The sequence below is a fragment of the Buteo buteo genome, chromosome 9 (genome assembly GCF_964188355.1).
Source record: "Buteo buteo chromosome 9, bButBut1.hap1.1, whole genome shotgun sequence".
In the NCBI taxonomy this organism is placed as follows: Eukaryota; Metazoa; Chordata; class Aves; order Accipitriformes; family Accipitridae; genus Buteo; species Buteo buteo.
This window is the reverse complement of record NC_134179.1, coordinates 101,317-118,311: the sequence shown is the minus strand read 5'-3', so window position 1 is coordinate 118,311 and position 16,995 is coordinate 101,317. Positions and strand designations below refer to the sequence as shown.

The following is a 16,995-nucleotide window of genomic DNA, read 5'->3' as shown; positions in this document are numbered from 1 at the left end:
AATTCAGAGCTGCCTGTTAGCTTCTTCAGGGTCGAGTGTTTCTCTTCTCTCTGTTCATACTGATTTTTATGGGCAAGTTGGAAATAGCCTTTTACTTTTTTATGTATAACTGAATTTTTAGGAATATGTGGTGTCCCTGTAGTTCATTTTTGAGCACCTAGATGCCAGTAGAAATGTAATGAGTGAAACGTGATGGGAACTGGTACTTAAACTTGATTTTTATTTGGGTTTTTTTTTTTTTCCTTCCCCATTAAGAGTGTTGACGGCATGTTGTCCCGTGGGACAATCCCCATTCCGTTCAGCGGAGTCTTCAGTCTAGGACTTTTAAGTGAAAAAGTTTGTCCTTCCAAAAAGGGACTAGTCATTCCTAGGACCGAGGCATAGACTTGCAAGGAGAGTTGCTTAAGTACGTGATCGGAATGAAAGCCAACTTCCAGTTGACGTTGCTGCTGTTGGTCTTTGCTTTCATTGATTTCTCCACCGCTCCCTCGTGGTTGGGAGCTCTGAATTGTAATGTTTTTCAGTCTCTAACACATTTCCACCCCCCCCCACCCCCCCCAAAAAAGGAGAGGCAGTGTCTAAAAGTTAATTAGTTTCCTCACAAATGCGTGAGTAAATAAAATGTGAGTTATGATGATGAAAACCATAGAAATGACACCAGTCTTGCAGATCTGGACTATTTCTGAACAGGCATTCATCACACGCAGAAGTCGTCAGGGTACGGATCACCTGCGCTTCGTGCTCTGACAAGACAAAATGCTGAGGCAGGGATGAGCTCTGAAAGAAGAAGGAAAAAAAAAAAAAAAAGAAGGATACAGGGTCACGGTTTTGTTTTGTTGTTGTTTGGTTTTAGAGAGTGCAATATTGACTGGTGCCAGCCTGCAGAGCTCTTCTGCTGCCTGACCTCTCCTTCTCTTTCATGGCTGTAATTGTCGTTTGGATAACTGTAGAAGAGCAATTAAGTTACTTGCCTCTGTGAATGTGCTGGTAATACCAGGAAGGCAAATGCTTGAACCAGGAGTGAATAACTGGGCGACGAGTAGAATTTCTGAAGGAAGAACAGCAGCAGCAACAGGAAGCAAATAGCAAGTGACCAAAAACTTGCGTGTGTCAAACGCATCAAAGCTTTCTTGCCGAATGTTGTTTGGCAATATGTTCCAAATGGCTTTTTTGGTAAACGTAAATTTTCAGGAAGTTCAGGGCTGCGTGTGGCAAAACGCGTCCCTCTGCTTACGCGTCCTGCTACGTAAATAGCATGGGTCAGCGGCAAGTCCGGTGGCAGGGCTGCTGTTCCCTACTCTCGACGTTGCCGTAGTAGTGTTGCGGTATTTAGACCTTCACGGACGGGCTGAGGAACGGAAGGAGAATGCCCGTTTTCTGTAAGGGCTCAGAATGCCGACCCTTTTCTCTGCCTGCCGCTCCCCTGTGCGTGAGATGAAGCTGTTTTGTTTTTCTCCCTTGTTCCTGGTCTAAATATTTCTGGAGCTGTTGCTGCTGTGGGTTTGCAATTGGTGTTACTGCGTTTTTGTCGCGTTCTGGCGATGGGTCGTTTCTGCTGTGGCGAAGTGTCGAGATACGGTTTTCAGTTTAAAGCGTCAGAAACTACGTTCACCGAAACCGGTAACTCGCGGCGTAGGGGAAACCGATCTGGCGCGTGCAGCTGTGCTCGCAGGGATGCTGGGTGGCTCCTCATCAAAACGGCAGGCTGTGTGCGTGGACATCCGTAGGGTTGCGCTCTGGGTCCGAGAGCGTTAGCGTATTTTTGCTGTTGGAAGATGGAATGGAGCGTGTGCCTGTTAAATCTCAGGGCGGTCAAAAGCTAGGAGGGACCCTGAGCGGGTTTGGTGGCACAACTGCGGTTTTAAAAGATCTTGCCCGTTTGGAGCAACGGCCTGGAAAAAATGATTCCTTTTTTGCAACGAGGCAGTTCACAAGGACAGATGTGTTGCTGTGCTCTTTAGCAAAAATACTCAACTTGGGACGTATAGGGTGATGAAGCCTCGGCTATACTAAGGCTTGAGAAAATGTAGGTAGGTCTCTATGTCTGTCACCTGCGTGTATCTAGGAAAGTGAGTTCTAGTGAAAGTAAAGTTGCCGATGAGTCAAAAAAAGAAAGGAAAAAAAAAAGGGCGCGGTTGTCTGAAAAATGCAAAAGCTCTAGTGGCCTGTGTCAACAACTGTACCGTAGATGACGCAAAAATACTTTTTCCTCCGCTCAGTCGTACTGTCTTCGCAAACCTTCACAAAAAAAAAGGGCAGCTTTGGGTTCCTACCCAGCTTTGTGCTAATGTTTTTTTTTCTTCTCTCAGCTGGATGTCAGCTGGCACCGTTTCGCCGTGGTTGCCCTTTCTTCTGCCGTGACGGTACGAGACGGATGGAAAGATTCCGTAGTGGCCTGCAAGTACAAGGTACGCCTACGATGTGTGTCTGCATTTTTCCAAAGGTACTTGCGGTACGGACTTTAACGTTGAGAGTGTGCCAACTCTCCTTCTACTTTTTTTTACATGAAATATTTTAACAGAAATACTAAAAATAAGTTCTGTTCCGGAGCATGTTACACCTATACAAAGTTTACTTCCCGCAGTTTATTTTCTCTTCCTGAAAGCATAATCTTCTGTTGCTGTGTGCTTGCTAGTAAATGATACTGTGAAAATAATTTTGTCCTAAAAGAGGGAAGGAACTGTTCGTAAGAGTTCAGCTGTTCAGAAGAAACAGCCTTTGTTTTCATGATAAAAGCTTTATGCTTTTACAGTCAATGATTTTTTTTTAAATATCTTCTAGTAGTACTCAAAAACGTTACGGAGATAATTAGCATCTGTACTAAAAGCAATCAAGGTCAAAGAAGAGACGTGGACAAAACAGGACAAAACGGGCGTCGCATCTGTGTGTTTTCCAGGCTTTCCCAGGAAGCATTAGCAGCCTTGTAACTAGTGACAGTGAGTCCTGAGGTGTTTTTGATGAGTTACTGCTTCAGTAATGTATTTTTTCCTTGAACCTACAGTGTGTAATTTTGACTTCAGTTGGAAAGAGATTTTCCAAAATGGAAGTCTTTCTCTCTCAAAGAGATTTTGTTTTAGGAACTTCCCATCAGAGTGGATCTTCAGAGGTGATCGACTTGACAGTAGAAGTCATCAGTAACGAGACTTTTCACTCTCTTTTAAAAAAAGAAAAAAAAAAAAAAAGTCAATTTCCTTCCAAAGACCCAAGCACAGCCCATCTTCCTAAAGTTGGTGGCATCACTGGTCTTTGGTTTCTCAGTTGTAACAGTCGAGATAACATGAAAACGTGTTGCTCTGCCTGCTTCAGTACTGCCAAAAGCATTAGGAAACCCGCCAGTCCTTTTTGGTAGTCTGAGGTATTGCAGCCCTGGGGATTTTACAAATTGACTTGCATTGTTTAAACTAACTGCCAAATAGCTGTAGTATTTGATTTGTTAGGTGTATGTAAGCAGTTAGGTATTTTTCTCAACGTTTAAAAAGAGAGGCAACTGAATGTTATGGGTTTTTTTTCCTGATGTTTTGACGGAGTGCTCTGAAGTACTTTCTTTCTGTCTGGCTTTCAATGGTGCGTTTCCCTGGCAGTTCAGTAGCACCTCTCTTGGGCAGCTCAGCTGGCCAGGTGTCCCTCCGCGTTCTGTAACACGCACAAAAACCCCTAGTCCCATTATAACTGTGTACTTTGGAGAGAGATAATTTAATGGTATGTATTCAGAGCTGTGCAAGTTAAGGTAATGGGAAAGGAAAATGAAATACTTTTACAGTATAAGTATTTTTATTGGACGTATATAAACATGGGCACGCCTTTTTAGTGTAAAGTGAATGATTGAGATTTATTCTTTATTTTTTCCTTTTGCTCTTTGGAGTTTTCCACTTCACTTTCAGCTTTATTCACCAAACGAGCAAGATGCAAAGCAGCAGCAGCAGCAGCGCAAGGGCTGTAGCTGTTGTGGTGGATCTGTAAGCGTAGATTCTGATTGCGTACGACCTCGTCCCGCAGCCTCCCAGGGTTATCTCCCTGCAGCGGTGCTGTAAGGAAGGGAGGAGACGTTTTCCAACACCGGCAAGAGTGTTTACTTGTATGCTAAGAAGGTGTTCAAAATGGTATCGATTAGCCTAAATGCTGATTTTAAGTGTTCAAATCGCTCTTAACTTTTAAAGGAGGTGGTGTATTTCGAGCTGACCTGTTTACCTGGAATCCTGCTTTAGCTCAGCGACTCTTCTTGTGCGCCCCCAGCCTCTGCTGGCAGGGCGGTATGAGGAGATGGAAGGTCCCTGACTTAGTATAAACACTGCTTAGCAACAACTACAGCATCGGGGTGTTGTCAACATTATTCTCACCCTAAATCCAAAATGGCCCTGTACCAGCTACTCGGAAGAAAATGAACTTTATTCCAGCTGAAACCAGGACAACCCCAAACCCCCTGATTCTGGGTCTGCAACGGGGAAAAAACAAACGACTTTGGGACTCCTGGGAAAGCCAAATCCGCCTGGATTGGTGCAGCTGCAAAGCAAAAAACCCACCCCATTTTCATGCACAAACCCACAACCGAAAGATCACCCCTTTTTATGTTGTGGAAAAGCACTGAAACACACCCCAAACTGAGTATTTTGAAAAAGCAAAAAACTCCCCAGTTTGGGGAAGACTGGGGGTGAAGCACAAGCAGTTTGAGGGGCGTTGCTGGGGGTCCTCCCAGTGTGGATGATCTGGTGTGGATGCTCTGTTGCGGGTTATCCCAGGTGAGTTACCTGCTGTGGATCATCCTGGGTGGGCTCCCTGGGGTAGGTCATCTCCCCCCCGTGTCCCCCCATGCACCTCTGTACCCTCACCTACCCTCTCCCCGGCGTGTGTTTCTCCCCCATATATGCCCCCTGCTGCTCCAGCCCGCCCCCTTCACCCATTCGAGTTTTTAACCCACGCGAGTTGTTTCCCCCCGCATCCCCTGCTCTTCTATCTCCTGTCCCATCCCCCCCGTCGTCCCCCCCGCTTCCTTTCCCTCCTCCATATTCCACCCCCCGCTCCCCATCATCCGTCAGGCTCCAGACCCCTGGCATGCTGCCTGCACCCCATTCTCTGTCATTTTTTTTTCTTCTTTTCCTTACAAGTTGTTGTTGTTGTTGTTGTTGTTTCTTTTAAATGATTAGACTGTTTTCGTTTCAAGCCACGAGTTTTCTCACTTTCGCCCTTCCGATTGTCTCCCCGTCCCACTGGGGGCGGGGGAGCGAGCGAGCGGTCGCGTGGGGCTTTCTTGCTGGCTGGCGTTAAACCACGACACGAGGTGAGTTGCAAGCCCTGCCTGGCTAATGCTGGAGGCTCTCTATGTTCGTCCTGCCATCTTGACGGGCCGTCCTTGTTCTTCATTGCCGCTTTATAGCGAGCGCCTCTCGCTCTGTAAGCGGCATTACTGGGGCCGTGCAGGTACTGCCTGTTGCAGGCAGCAAAGGGCAATTGTGTCGCTTGCCGGCGGGAGCGGCAAGGAGTGCGGAGCCACGCTCCTGTAGGGAGCAAAGATGGAACCTCGAGGGCTCTACGGTCGTCTGCTGAGGACTACTAATATCCCGACAGGCCTCTTTGCTATCCCTGCTTCACGGCTGATTCCTTTGCACGCCAGAGGGCGGGGCGGTAAGTAACACCGTGCAGCGTCTCTTCGATAAGAGACGAGCCCCGCACAAGAAGCCTTGCGTGCGTGTAGGATTGGGAGAGCAGAGTTCTGATGGCTCAGAGGTGAGGAAAGGTGCGCCCACCCCAACCGAGCCCCAGGGTCGCCAGGGTATCGCTGGCTTGCAGGTGGGCCGCTGGCATCTGGTGCGCTGGGACGCGGCGTTTCCTGCTGGACAGAGCTGCCCCTCTGGCACAGAGCAGCTTTGGGTGTCTTGTGGCCTGCCTTCAGGCTGTCACCGGAACCAGGCGTTATTTTTTTTTTTTAAATCTCTCGCCAGCATCTGTTGGCTGGCTGCTGTCGCTCCCGCAACCCTGATGCCACATTCAGAGGGGATACAGCAGTCCTTGGGGCTTGCTCCAGGGGACACCCCCCCCCCCCTTACCCCCCCCCCCATTTGCAGGTTCCCTGTGCTGCTTCTCCTCTGTAGATAACGGGGTGGGGAGGGCAGGGGCAGAAGCGACCACCCGAATGGTCTGTTCTTTGCACTTGACTGCTGTAAACGCTCCAGCCACTCGGGTGCTCTTTGGAACGGAGACGATGAAGATGACTGCCCGGGCTGCGAGTGGGGAAAGGGCAGGGCAACGTAATCCCTGTGCCCCCAGTAAGTAGTTGCCGCCTGTGTCTGGTCTCTACTGGTCTGAGCTGTCAGTCGTCCCTCGTGCAGCTGATGCTCCGAAGAGGATCGTTACGGGGATGCGGCTGCTGCTGCCCGGTGACCGAAGGTGGGAAGTGGCGTTGGGGAGGGGCGCATGCGCGGTGGAGTGCGTCGGTGGGGGGGGTGGGGTCCAGCTGTTGCCGGGCAGCCGAGGCGCTTTACGGCTGCTCGGCAAGCGCGCATGCGTGGTTCGACTTTTACGGCGCTGGCCCCTGTTGCCTGGCAACCGAGGCGCGACACGACGCCTCGGCTATCGCGCATGCGCGGCGGCGCGGTTTACGGCCTGCTCCTGTTGCCTAGCAGCCGAAACGCGTTACGGCAGCTCGGCAAGGGCGCATGCGCGCTGCGGTTTTTACGGCGCTCGCCGCTGTTGCCTGGCAACCAAAACGCGACATGGCGCCTCGGCAACCGCGCATGCGCGGCGGCGCGGTTGACGGCGCTCCTGCTGTTGCCTGGCAACCAAAACGCGGCCCTGGCCGTCGGGAGCCGCGCATGCGCGGTGGCGCCTTTTGCCGCCCTCCTGCTGTTGCCTAGCAACCGAAACGCGGTACAGCAGCGCGGAGCCGCGCACGCGCGGTGGCGGCGCGTTTCGCCAGCGCTCTCTTCCGCCACCTGTTGAACAGACTTCGGTACTGCAGCTGGGGTGCCGCCCATGCGCGCTGGCGCGTTGTGCCAAGCGCTCGCCGCTGCCACCCCGCGACCAATGTTCGGTACTGCAGCTCGGAGGCTGCGAGTGCGCGGGGCTGCCGCGGTCCTGCACGTGCCGTCCGACGGTAACGGTAATGCGGCCCCGGCGGGAGGTGCCGCCGCGCTCGTTGCTTCCTCCCGGTAAGGAAACGCCGCCGGCAAGGAAAGCTCGCACGGGCTGTCTCTGCCCGGCCTCCCTCTCCTCGCGGCGCGGGAGCACAAAGGGACAGGCGGGCCGCTTACCGGCTGCGGGCAGGAGCTGCTGCGGCTGAAGCTGGAGAGGCCAGAGAAAGGTAGAGAAGAAGAAATGGAAGGCTGGCCGGCCGGCAGCTGCCTCCCGCTGCAGGCAAGAGAGAGCCTGCCTCTCCGCGTGTGGAAGGATCCCTCTTCGTAGTCCGCAGCAGGTCAGACCGCCGAGGTGCACCGCAGGGTCCGGATGCGGCACCGACGGTGCGGTACGGCCACGTAGTGTGCGAGCGAGCGAGGCTCCGTGCCTAGGAGGCCTCGTCTCGCAAGACCTATGAGACGCGTGTTCTCCTAGGGGGAGGACGGCCGCGCCGCCGGAGTTACAGAAGAGGAGGGGAGCGGGAGAGGAGCAGAAAGAAGCGTCTCAACTGGCAAATTCTCCTGGCAGTGCCAAGAGCTGTGGTGAGCCCCGGGCCCTCGGGGCCCTGTCTCCCCTCTTCCGCGTTCTGGTCCCTCCCTGCCCCTTCCCCTGGTCCCCTCTCTTTCCCACACCGCTGCCTTTTTTTTTTTTTTTTTTTCCTTTCCTCCCTTGTACCCCTGATACTGAAAAGCCAGTCGAAGAAACTCCCTAAGACTCGTTTTGGAGTTTTAGAAAGCAGGCATTCTTCATTGCAGCGCTGGCTGCACGGGGGATAGTTCCACCTAGCGTGCATGCCACAGCTTTAGCACAAACAGGTTATACAGAATAACTAATTGCATGTTAATCAGATTAGTATACATATACATAAAAACGACGGCAACCGATTATCATAGTACTGCCTACGTCCGATCACGTGCAATGAAGGATCCATTTGAGACGAAGGGCTGCTTTTGCAACCACCGACCCATCTGAAGTTCTTGCTGGCTGTCCTCGAAGTCTTTATTCTTGTCCTTGTTCTTTGATCTTGAAGCTTAACGCAGGTTCAATCACACGTGGTCAGTTTCAGCATTGTTCTCATCCAGCGTACAGGAACATCTAGTCATAAGAGCAAAGAACTGCAAAACTTAGGAGTACCTACCTCTGCTAGTCGATTGCTTGGCTATACTTTTGTCTATTGTTTCAATCGTAGTGTTAGTGTAAGATTTCTAATAATTATTTACCAAATCTCACTTTTGCAGTCACCTAGCAGCAAACCAGTTTCCACAGCTGGTACAAAATATTAAAACCATCCCAATATTTAGACGTGCCATACAGAATGTATGGAAATAGGCTATCAGAGGTGTCCGAGGGGCAGAGGGAGCGCCGGGGGGCGCCCCGAGCCCCAGAGCAGACTCGCTGGCAGGACTCGATAGGCACGCGACTGACTGAATAAACGCTGGCCGCCCGTCCCCTTTGCCCTCCGGGCTGCGTTTGCGCTCCCTTTGCACGAGTGGAGGGGCCGTGAGGGAGCCCAGGGGAGGAGGAGGTGAGGCGCTGGGGGGGTCGGGCCGTGTCCCCCCTGTTCCTGCTGGGCTCCAGCTGTTGCAAATATTCCGGTAAAGAAATCAAAATTTAATCACATAGAAGAGTTAGGTTTGATTAAGAAGTAAAATTGTGAAGCATAACGTATAGGATCGTTAAGTTTGAAACGTAGCCATAGAAACTTTAGGAGGAGCTGTGTTACGCGTGACTCTAGGAACCTTAATATTGTTAAAGTTTGAAAGAGCTAACCCTAGAAACCTCACCAGGAAGTTACTGGTTCTCCTACCTTCTGTTTCAGGAAACTAAGGAAACCGTCGGGGACGCCAGTTTGCTGCTTGGAAACCCCCTTACCCTTCCCATCTCCATTTGAGGATCGAAGATGCCAGTCAGCAGAGCTAAGTGTAACTGACCAATGATTGTTTTTAAATAAGAATATTGATAAGGTTATATAATCAAAGGACCGATCATTATAAAGGTTAAATTTAAGAACGAGCATAGTATGCATTTTTACAGAAGGAGCTTAGGTAACAATGACCTGACAGGAAAAGTCTGTAAAAACTGATGGATTTTGATACTAAGCGGGACACGCCTTTGGAGGAGCGATCCCCCGTGTCCCCAGCGCTGCGATAAACAAAGTGCCCGCTGCTTAACTTCAGGTTGGTGTTAAGGAGTTTTATTCCGGATTTCGGGAACGGTTTTGGCGACCCAGATGGGACCTTGCGAGTGAGACTGGACGAGATCGAGTGTCGATCGAACTCCGGCCGGCACCGAGGTATTCTCGGGGAGAACCGTCACCCTCGACTCGCAAAGCTCCTCGCAGCGTTCCCTGGAAAAAAAGGTAAGGCGCCGCTGCTTTGGAATTTGTTTGGAAAGCCTGCCCGTGAGGCGCGGCGAAAGCTTCGCAGGGTTGGGGCTTGGAGGGTACCCGTCTGCAGTGGAAGCCTAGGCGTCTGCCCGTAAGTCATAAGCGAAAGCTATTGCTGGGTTGGACTTTGTGTATTATTTGGGACAACTGTCATTTGCATTTGTTTGGTATTTGGTATTTGAATGTACAGAAGTATAAAGGCATCAGCAAAATTGTTTAAGAATAAGAGTGCAGGAAATGGAACCGCTGATGAAAAGTTACCAAAACCATCACCGTTGGGACGTTTATTGGCACATTGGGGTGAATTGCAGGAAAAATGGTAAACAAACAGAACTTTGAGTTACAATACTATATTGCAATTACTGTTGTTTTGTAGGAGAGAGAGAGTAAATGGAATAAAGTGCCATAGGTAGATTTGTTCTTTTTAAGTGAACGTATCTGACGGGGACCGGAGGGGAGTCTCCCAGCAGAACCTCTGGTTACAGCTAAACCGGGAGAACAGAAAATGGAATTTGAATTGACACTAGAGTCACCTTTTCAGTTTTAAATACCTTAGAGGGAGAGTTAAGTTTTGAAGAAATTGGTGGTGTCGGTGCAACAAGTGAACGAGAAACTAGACCCTTCTTTAAATCTTTAACAATGAAATTAGGAAAGCAATGGGTCACTCAGCAGTTTTTGTATGTGCCAGATTCTCCTAAAACCCTGTTAAGGAGAGATCTATTTGAGAACTTAGAGGCAGAAGTTAAATTAAAAAATGGAGAGATTAAAACTTCAATTCCAGAAACTAAACGTATCGAAGCAGTGGCTTTGTTGTTAACAGGATGGTTACCGAAAGCAGAAGATTATACCAGTCAAAGTCTAATGCTGTAATTCCAATCGTCTGGACTGGGAAGTTCCTGGTAAATCCAAAAAGCAGAACCTGTGAGAGTTGATTTAAAGCCAGGATGGAATCCGGTAAGAATGAAACAATACCCCCTAAGACCGGAAAGTCGGAAAGGGTTAGCAATGGTAATACAAACATTTTTAAGATACAAATTGTTAATAGAATGCGAATCCAGATATAACACCCCGATCTTGCCTGTTAAAAGGCTAATGAAAAAGATGGTAGATTAGTTCAAGACCTCCTCAGAGCAATAAATCAAATAGTACAAGATATTCATCCGGTAGTAGCAAATCCTTATACTTTGTTAGCAACCCTAACGGAGAAACAAGAATGGTTCACAGTGTTAGACCGAAAAGATGCCTTTTTCCGTATTCCCTTGGATCCCAGTAGTCAAGAGGTTTTTGCTTTGGAATGGGAAAATCCTGAGACTGGGAGAAAAACACAATATACGCGGACAGTCTTGCCTCAAAGCTTTAAGAATAGTCTTACCATTTTTGGAAATCAATTGGCACGAGAATTAGAGATTTGGAAGAAAGAAAATAATCAAGAAATCTTGCTGAAATATATGGATGATCTGTTAATTGTAGCTGAGACGGAAGAACAATGCACAAAGCTAACTATCAACTTTTTGAACTTTTGGGGAATCGGTGGATATCGAGCGTCAAAAGAAAAAAACCCAAATAACCCAGAAAGAAGAAACTTATTTAAATGAGTTTTAAAATCCTAAAAGGACAGAGACAATTGGGAACTGGGAGAAAAGAGGCAATTTGTCGTCTCCCCGAACCTAAGACGAAAAAAATTAATGACGAGCGTTGCCGGGAATGGTCGAGTGGTGTCACCTGTAGATTATAAATTGTGGCTTGCTGGCCCGACCTTTATAGGAGCAGCTCAAAACCTCAAACGATGGATTGGACCGATGCCGAGAAAGCTACTTTCCAAGAACTGAAACAGGCTGTAAGAGGGGTGCCAGCCCTAGGCCTGCCAGATCTCACAAAGAAGACACTTGAACTTTTTGCTCGTGAAAGAAGAGGTATAGCTCTGGGTATCCTGGCCCAATACGTAGGGCCAAGTGGGCGAGCTGTGGCCTACTTCTCGAAGCGATTAGGTAATGTGAGTCTGGGATGCTCTGGTCGTCCGAGAGCCGTCGCTGCAACTGTGCTACTGATCCAGGAAGCTCGTAAGTTCACCTGAGGACAAAGGATTAGAGGACAAAGGATTACTGTACGTTTCCCATATGATAACTGTTGTGCTAAAACAGAGAGGGGGGCATTGGGTATCCCCTAGCAGGATGCTGAAATACCAAGTGGTGTGGCTGGAACAAGATGATGTTTACCTAAACGCTACTACCACCGTTAACCCTGTTGCGTTTTCAACAACCGATCAAGTTAAAGGAGGAGAACTGGAACGTGACTGCGTGCAGACAATCGAAAGAGTTTACTCCAGCTGACTGGATCTCTGAGATGTGCCGCTAGAAGAAACAGATTGGGAACTGTATGCCGACGGAAGCGGTTCCATCTGTGAAGGAAAACGTTTATCAAGATAGACAATAACTACTGAGGAGGTAATTGCGTTGCCAGCTTTGCCTTCGACGATATCTGCCCAAAAGGCTGAATTGATAGCTCTCATTCGAGCTCTGGAACTAAGTCAAGGAAAGCGAGTCAACACTTGGACAGACTCAAAGTATGCTTTTGGAGTAGTACGCGCACACGGAGCGATACGGAGAGAAAGAGGACCGTTATCTGCACAAGGAACCACCATTCAGCACGCAGAACAAATACTGGAATTGTTAGAAACCATTCAAAAACCAACAGAAGTCACGATAATGCACTGTTAAAGCACATCAGTTAGGTAAGACCGGTCCGAACGCAGGTAACCGACTGGCCGATAAAGCTGCTAAAGAGGCTGCGGAAAAAGGCATCCTAGCACTAGTTCCAGAGAAAAGTATAAAATTGCCTAAAGAAACTCCAAATTATAACGAAAAAGATGAAGAATTAATTATTAGACTGCAGGCTAACAAAATGAAACAGGATAGGCTGTAACACCGACAGGTCAAATAATAGTCCCACCCACAATAATAAGAGAAATTGCCCGAGCTGAAGATCACAAAGTATATCGGGGAACAGAAAGTGAAATACGACAAAGATTGTTTAAACAATTAGAGGCGGATGTGAAATTTATATATAAAAATATCCCCGAATCAGTAATAAGATCATCTTTGGGATTATGAAATAAGGAAATTTTTTAGGAGAATATTAGCAAATTGACTTTATAGAATTGCCTTGAAAAGAAGGATCTATCCTAGTTTTAGTTGATATCTTTACTGGGTGGCCCGAGGCTTTCCCTTGTCGCACCAAAAAAGCAAGGGAAGTACTCAAAGTCTTGCTCAAAGAGATAATACCAAAATATGGGGTGCCTGTAAAAATGTCATCTGACAATGGCCCTCATTTTATAGCAAAGATTATGAGACAAGTTGAGCAAAGTATTATCTATAGATTGAGACTATCACACCCCATATAGACCACAAGCAAGGCGGGGGGGGGGGGGGGGGGGGAGAGAGAGAGAGAATGAACTATACCCTTAAGCAACAGTCGAGTAAAATTTGTCAGGAAACCTCACTCCTCACATGGGTTAAAGCATTACCCATGGCTCTATTAAGAATCAGAGTATAGCCAGAAGAGAAAGAAAATTTAAGTCATTATGAAATGTTTTATGAAAGACCATATCGAGAGTCCTATGTTCTGAGTATCTTGAGTGCCTTTGGAGATATGTTTTTAAAAGGTGTTATGATTTCTTTAAGCAATTCTTTTCAAGAACTTTGTCAGTATGTCTCCACAGCTGGACCCTTAGAATTGGACGTAGCAGCGCATCCCTTGCGACCAGGAGATTGAATGTGTGTAAAATCACTGAGAAGTGGAAAGGACCGTATCGAGTCATTTTAACAGCCCTTATAGCAGTAAAGGTCTGGGAGAAGAACCCTGGCTTCAATATTCAAGAATAAAGAAAGCACCAACAAGAAATTGGAAGTCTAAAGAAACTGGCCCTTTAAAACTGAAAATCTATAAGTAAGTTTCACATTATCTATTTGGGAAAACAGCTGTGTAAAGTTTATAATACTGGGGTTGCTATTAGGAATATTGTCGAGGGCAATAATCTTTTTGTGTGTTTAGAGGGCGTATGTATTTTTTTTGAGGGGTTCCAAACATGAGATAAACAAAATGAAACTATTATTGTTTGAGCTATTAATCTTGATACTAACCGTTTTTGTAATTTGGATTTAAAAAAAAATAAATCTAGTTTTGTAACTGATTCAAAGTTTTGTAAAGACACAAAATTGAACCTCAGTAACAGCCTGCCTTCCGATTCCAAAGTCAGATGAAAATCTAGTTCCGTGGAGAATACTGACATTGAATTTAACCAAAACTTGAGAAAAGATGCAGAACAATGAGAATCATTTTAGCAAATTAAATGGGATGGATTTAAAAGGCAATTATTTTTTTTAAATTTGAAAGAAGGAATTAGAGCGTTGTGAATTATAACATTACCAAACCATCCACCTCATGGACAAAAGAATTAATTTACTCGCCCTTCGGGAGAAACTTGTACAGGCAGCCCTTGGGGCTGTCAGTTGCCAAAACCGTAGCGACAAGTGCAGGAAGGAACTTGGGATCATATTTAAAATATAAAACGATGTTTAGAATTTCCTGGAGTTCCAGGATCCTTGTTAGAGCCACCCAGAGTCGGGACCGTCTATGGAAATTTAGACTGGTTTAGACAACCAGAGAAAAATCACACATCCTAAACAGAGCTGAATGAAGGTTTATACTTGCAGCTCCTCTGACCCCAAACTCCAACGACTTTCTCTAGTAGCTAAAGCTCTCAGATGGGGATGTGTTTGTAGAAAGTATAATAATATTTTACATGATCTTTGGTCGCCTCTTAATAACGGAAAACATTTAGCTTGGAGTTGACTGTATTAAAGGACAGGTGAAAAGTTCAGGGTTAACTGTTTGGGTGACTAGTGATGATATATGATCCACTCACCTTTTCATGAAGGAGAAAGGCAAATCGTGGACTTCAGCCTTAATAACTCTCTCCTCTCTCTGGAAGAAATCTCCCTTGTGGCCTCGCTGGTGGACCCGGGTAAATGGAAAAGATGATACCTGGCAATCGCCAAGTCTTAGAACTAAAATAAGATGGGTATTCAAATCTGTATTTTGACCCCAGTTAACACCCCTTCCAAATGCCACCTTTCATTCAATCGAGGAAGTGCCTGCTGCTTAACTTCCCATGGGTGTTGAGAAGTTTTGTTCCGGGTTTCGGTCCCCCAGCTGCAGGCCGGGGCTGGAGGAGCCGCAGGTGCGGGCAGTGAGGCTGCTGGGGCCGTCCCCTCCCTGGAAAGGGGGGGCTGCCGGGGGAGGGGCCGGGGCGGGGCCGGTGGGAGCCGAGGCAGGAGCGGAGCGGAGCGGTGGCCGGGCTGCGGCTGCCCCGCGGGAGAAGGTGAGCGGGGCCGGGCGCCCCTCGGACGGCGAACGTCGGAGGCGGGGGTGGCCCGGGGGAGGTGGGGGCCGCCGGTGCAGAGGCCGGGGGGGAGCCCTGGGGGCTCACAGGGGGCTGGGACCACGTGCGCGCGGGGGGGGGGGGGGGGGTGGGCTCACAGGGCGGCTGGGAGCAAGTGCGCGCGAGGGGGGGGGGGGGGCGCAGGGCGGCTGGGACCACGTGCGCGCGCGGGGGGGGGGGGTGCTCACCGGGCCCCGTGGCGGGGCTGCGCAGCCGGCCGGCGGGTTCCGGGGAAAGCCCCGAGGAGGACGGCGGGGTCTGTGTGGGACGCACGGAGCGGCGGCGGCGGCCGCTGCCCGGAGCCGGGCGGGGGGGTGCCGCGCCGCGCCGTGCCGGAGCCGGGCGGCGAAAGCGCGCCGGAGCTGCCCGGAGCGGCGCTGGGGGCTCGGCGGGAACTGCGGCTGCGCCGGCGTGGGGGTGGGCGGAAACGGAAGCGGCTTCCCCTCGGGGTCAGGCAGCAGGGCGGGCTGCCTCCCGGGGCATGCCGGGAGCTGTAGTTTTCGCGGACTCGGCGGCCGGGCGGCAGCGTGGCTCTCGGGCGCGGCGTAGTCCTTGCTGCCGCCGCGGCCCCCGGAGTCCGACCAGGTCAGACGCAGGAGCGTTGCCGGTTTCGTGTGGTTTTCCGCGGGCTTCCCGCTGCACCCGCTCCCCGACCAGCCGTGCGGACGCGCGACCCGGGCGCATGCGCCGTCCTGCGCGTGGGGCAGCCCGGCGTTCGCTCGTCGGCTCCGGCCCCTCCGGCGCATGCGCGGTGTCCGGGTGCAGCGTGGTGGCGCGCAGGGCGCGGGTCTGGGCGGCAGCGGGCGAGCGCCGGGACCGCGGGTGAGGCGAGCGATCCCCTCCGGCGGGGGCGGGGGCGGGGGGGTGCCTCCTGCCCGCTGGCCGCCGGGCGCTGGCGGGACGGGAAGCTGCGAAGCGGCCGCCGCGGCAGGCTCCCGGTCCGCCGGAGGCGAGCCGGGCCAGGGCAGCGCCAGGCAGTTCCCCGAGAGCCGATAGAAGGGAAGAGGGGACGGAGGCGGGCACCCCCCAGGCGCGGCCAGCGGGCGCCTCCCCGAGTCGCCGGAGCTCCCCCGGCGCCTTCCCCCGGCCCCGCTCGGCCCGTGCGGTTGCCCCCAGCTCCAGCCCCTCCCCTGAAGCCTGTGCTGTAGCCGCAGGCAGCCCCCGAGCCCTGTCGTGAGGGCAGCAAGCTGGCCCTCCCATGTTCTCGAGTCTCCCTGAACGTGGGTGCCGTTAGCAGCGGCGCGGGGAACGAGCGGCGTCTGCGGAAGCCCCTGCGGAAGGAGGGGCTCTGGCCAGGGTCGAGCTACAGTAATAACGGTCACTGCTGCCTCTTTCCCTCTCCCAGAGGCCACGCTGTGAGTGCGGTTGTCCGTTCGTCCCCGGGGATGCCGTTGACTGCAGCAGCCTCAGGCTCGCGTGGGCTGTCTCTGCCTGGCCTCCCTCTCCTCGTGGCGCGGGAGCACAGAGGGACAGGCGGAGCGCTTGCTGGCTGTGGACGGGAGCTGCTGAAGCTGGAGAGGCCACAGAAAAGTAAAGAAGAAGAAACGGAAGGCCATCTGGCTGGCAGCTGCCTCCCGCTGCAGGCAAGAGAGAGCCTGCCTCTCTGGGTGTGGGAGGATCCCTCCTCGTAGTCCGCAGCAGGTCAGGCTGCCAGGGTCTGTATGCATGACCAGCAGCGCGGTACGGCCACGTAGTGAGCGAGCGAGCGAGGCTATGTGTCTAGGAGGCCTCATCTCGTAAGAGCCGCGAGACGCTCGCGTGTTCCGTTATGTGGAGGAGAGCCAAGCGACTGGAGTTACAGAAGAGGAAGGGAGGAGAGAAGGAGAAAGAAGCGTCTGCACTGGCAAGGTCTCCTGGCAGCTCCAAGAGCGAGAGCTGTGGTGAGTCCTGGGCCTCCGGGGCCCTGTCGCTCCTCTTGTGCCTCCCGGTCCCTCCCTCCCTCCCCCTCTCCTGACCCCCTCGCTTTCTCTTGCTGCTGTGACTTTTTTGTTTGTTTGTTTGTTTTTTATTATTTTTATTTTGCTTCCCTGTACCTCTCCTCTTCTGTCTATTCTCTTGTCCT

General features: G+C 50.8%; 1 long non-coding RNA gene across 2 annotated transcripts; it reads right to left on the bottom strand.

Moving 5' to 3' along the window:
- Positions 1 to 7,613: 7,613 nt before the first annotated feature.
- Positions 7,614 to 15,354, bottom strand: LOC142034120 (uncharacterized). Of its 2 annotated transcripts, none has more exons than XR_012651448.1 (3): positions 15,122 to 15,353; positions 14,418 to 14,559; positions 7,614 to 8,202 (listed from the first exon to the last, which is right to left on the bottom strand). It is a non-coding gene; the product is annotated as an uncharacterized LOC142034120 (long non-coding RNA). The 2 variants fall into 2 exon arrangements; XR_012651449.1 differs by lacking the exon at positions 7,614 to 8,202 and adding an exon at positions 9,294 to 9,454 and having other exon boundaries at positions 15,122 to 15,354.
- Between the last annotated feature and the right edge of the window lie 1,641 nt (positions 15,355 to 16,995).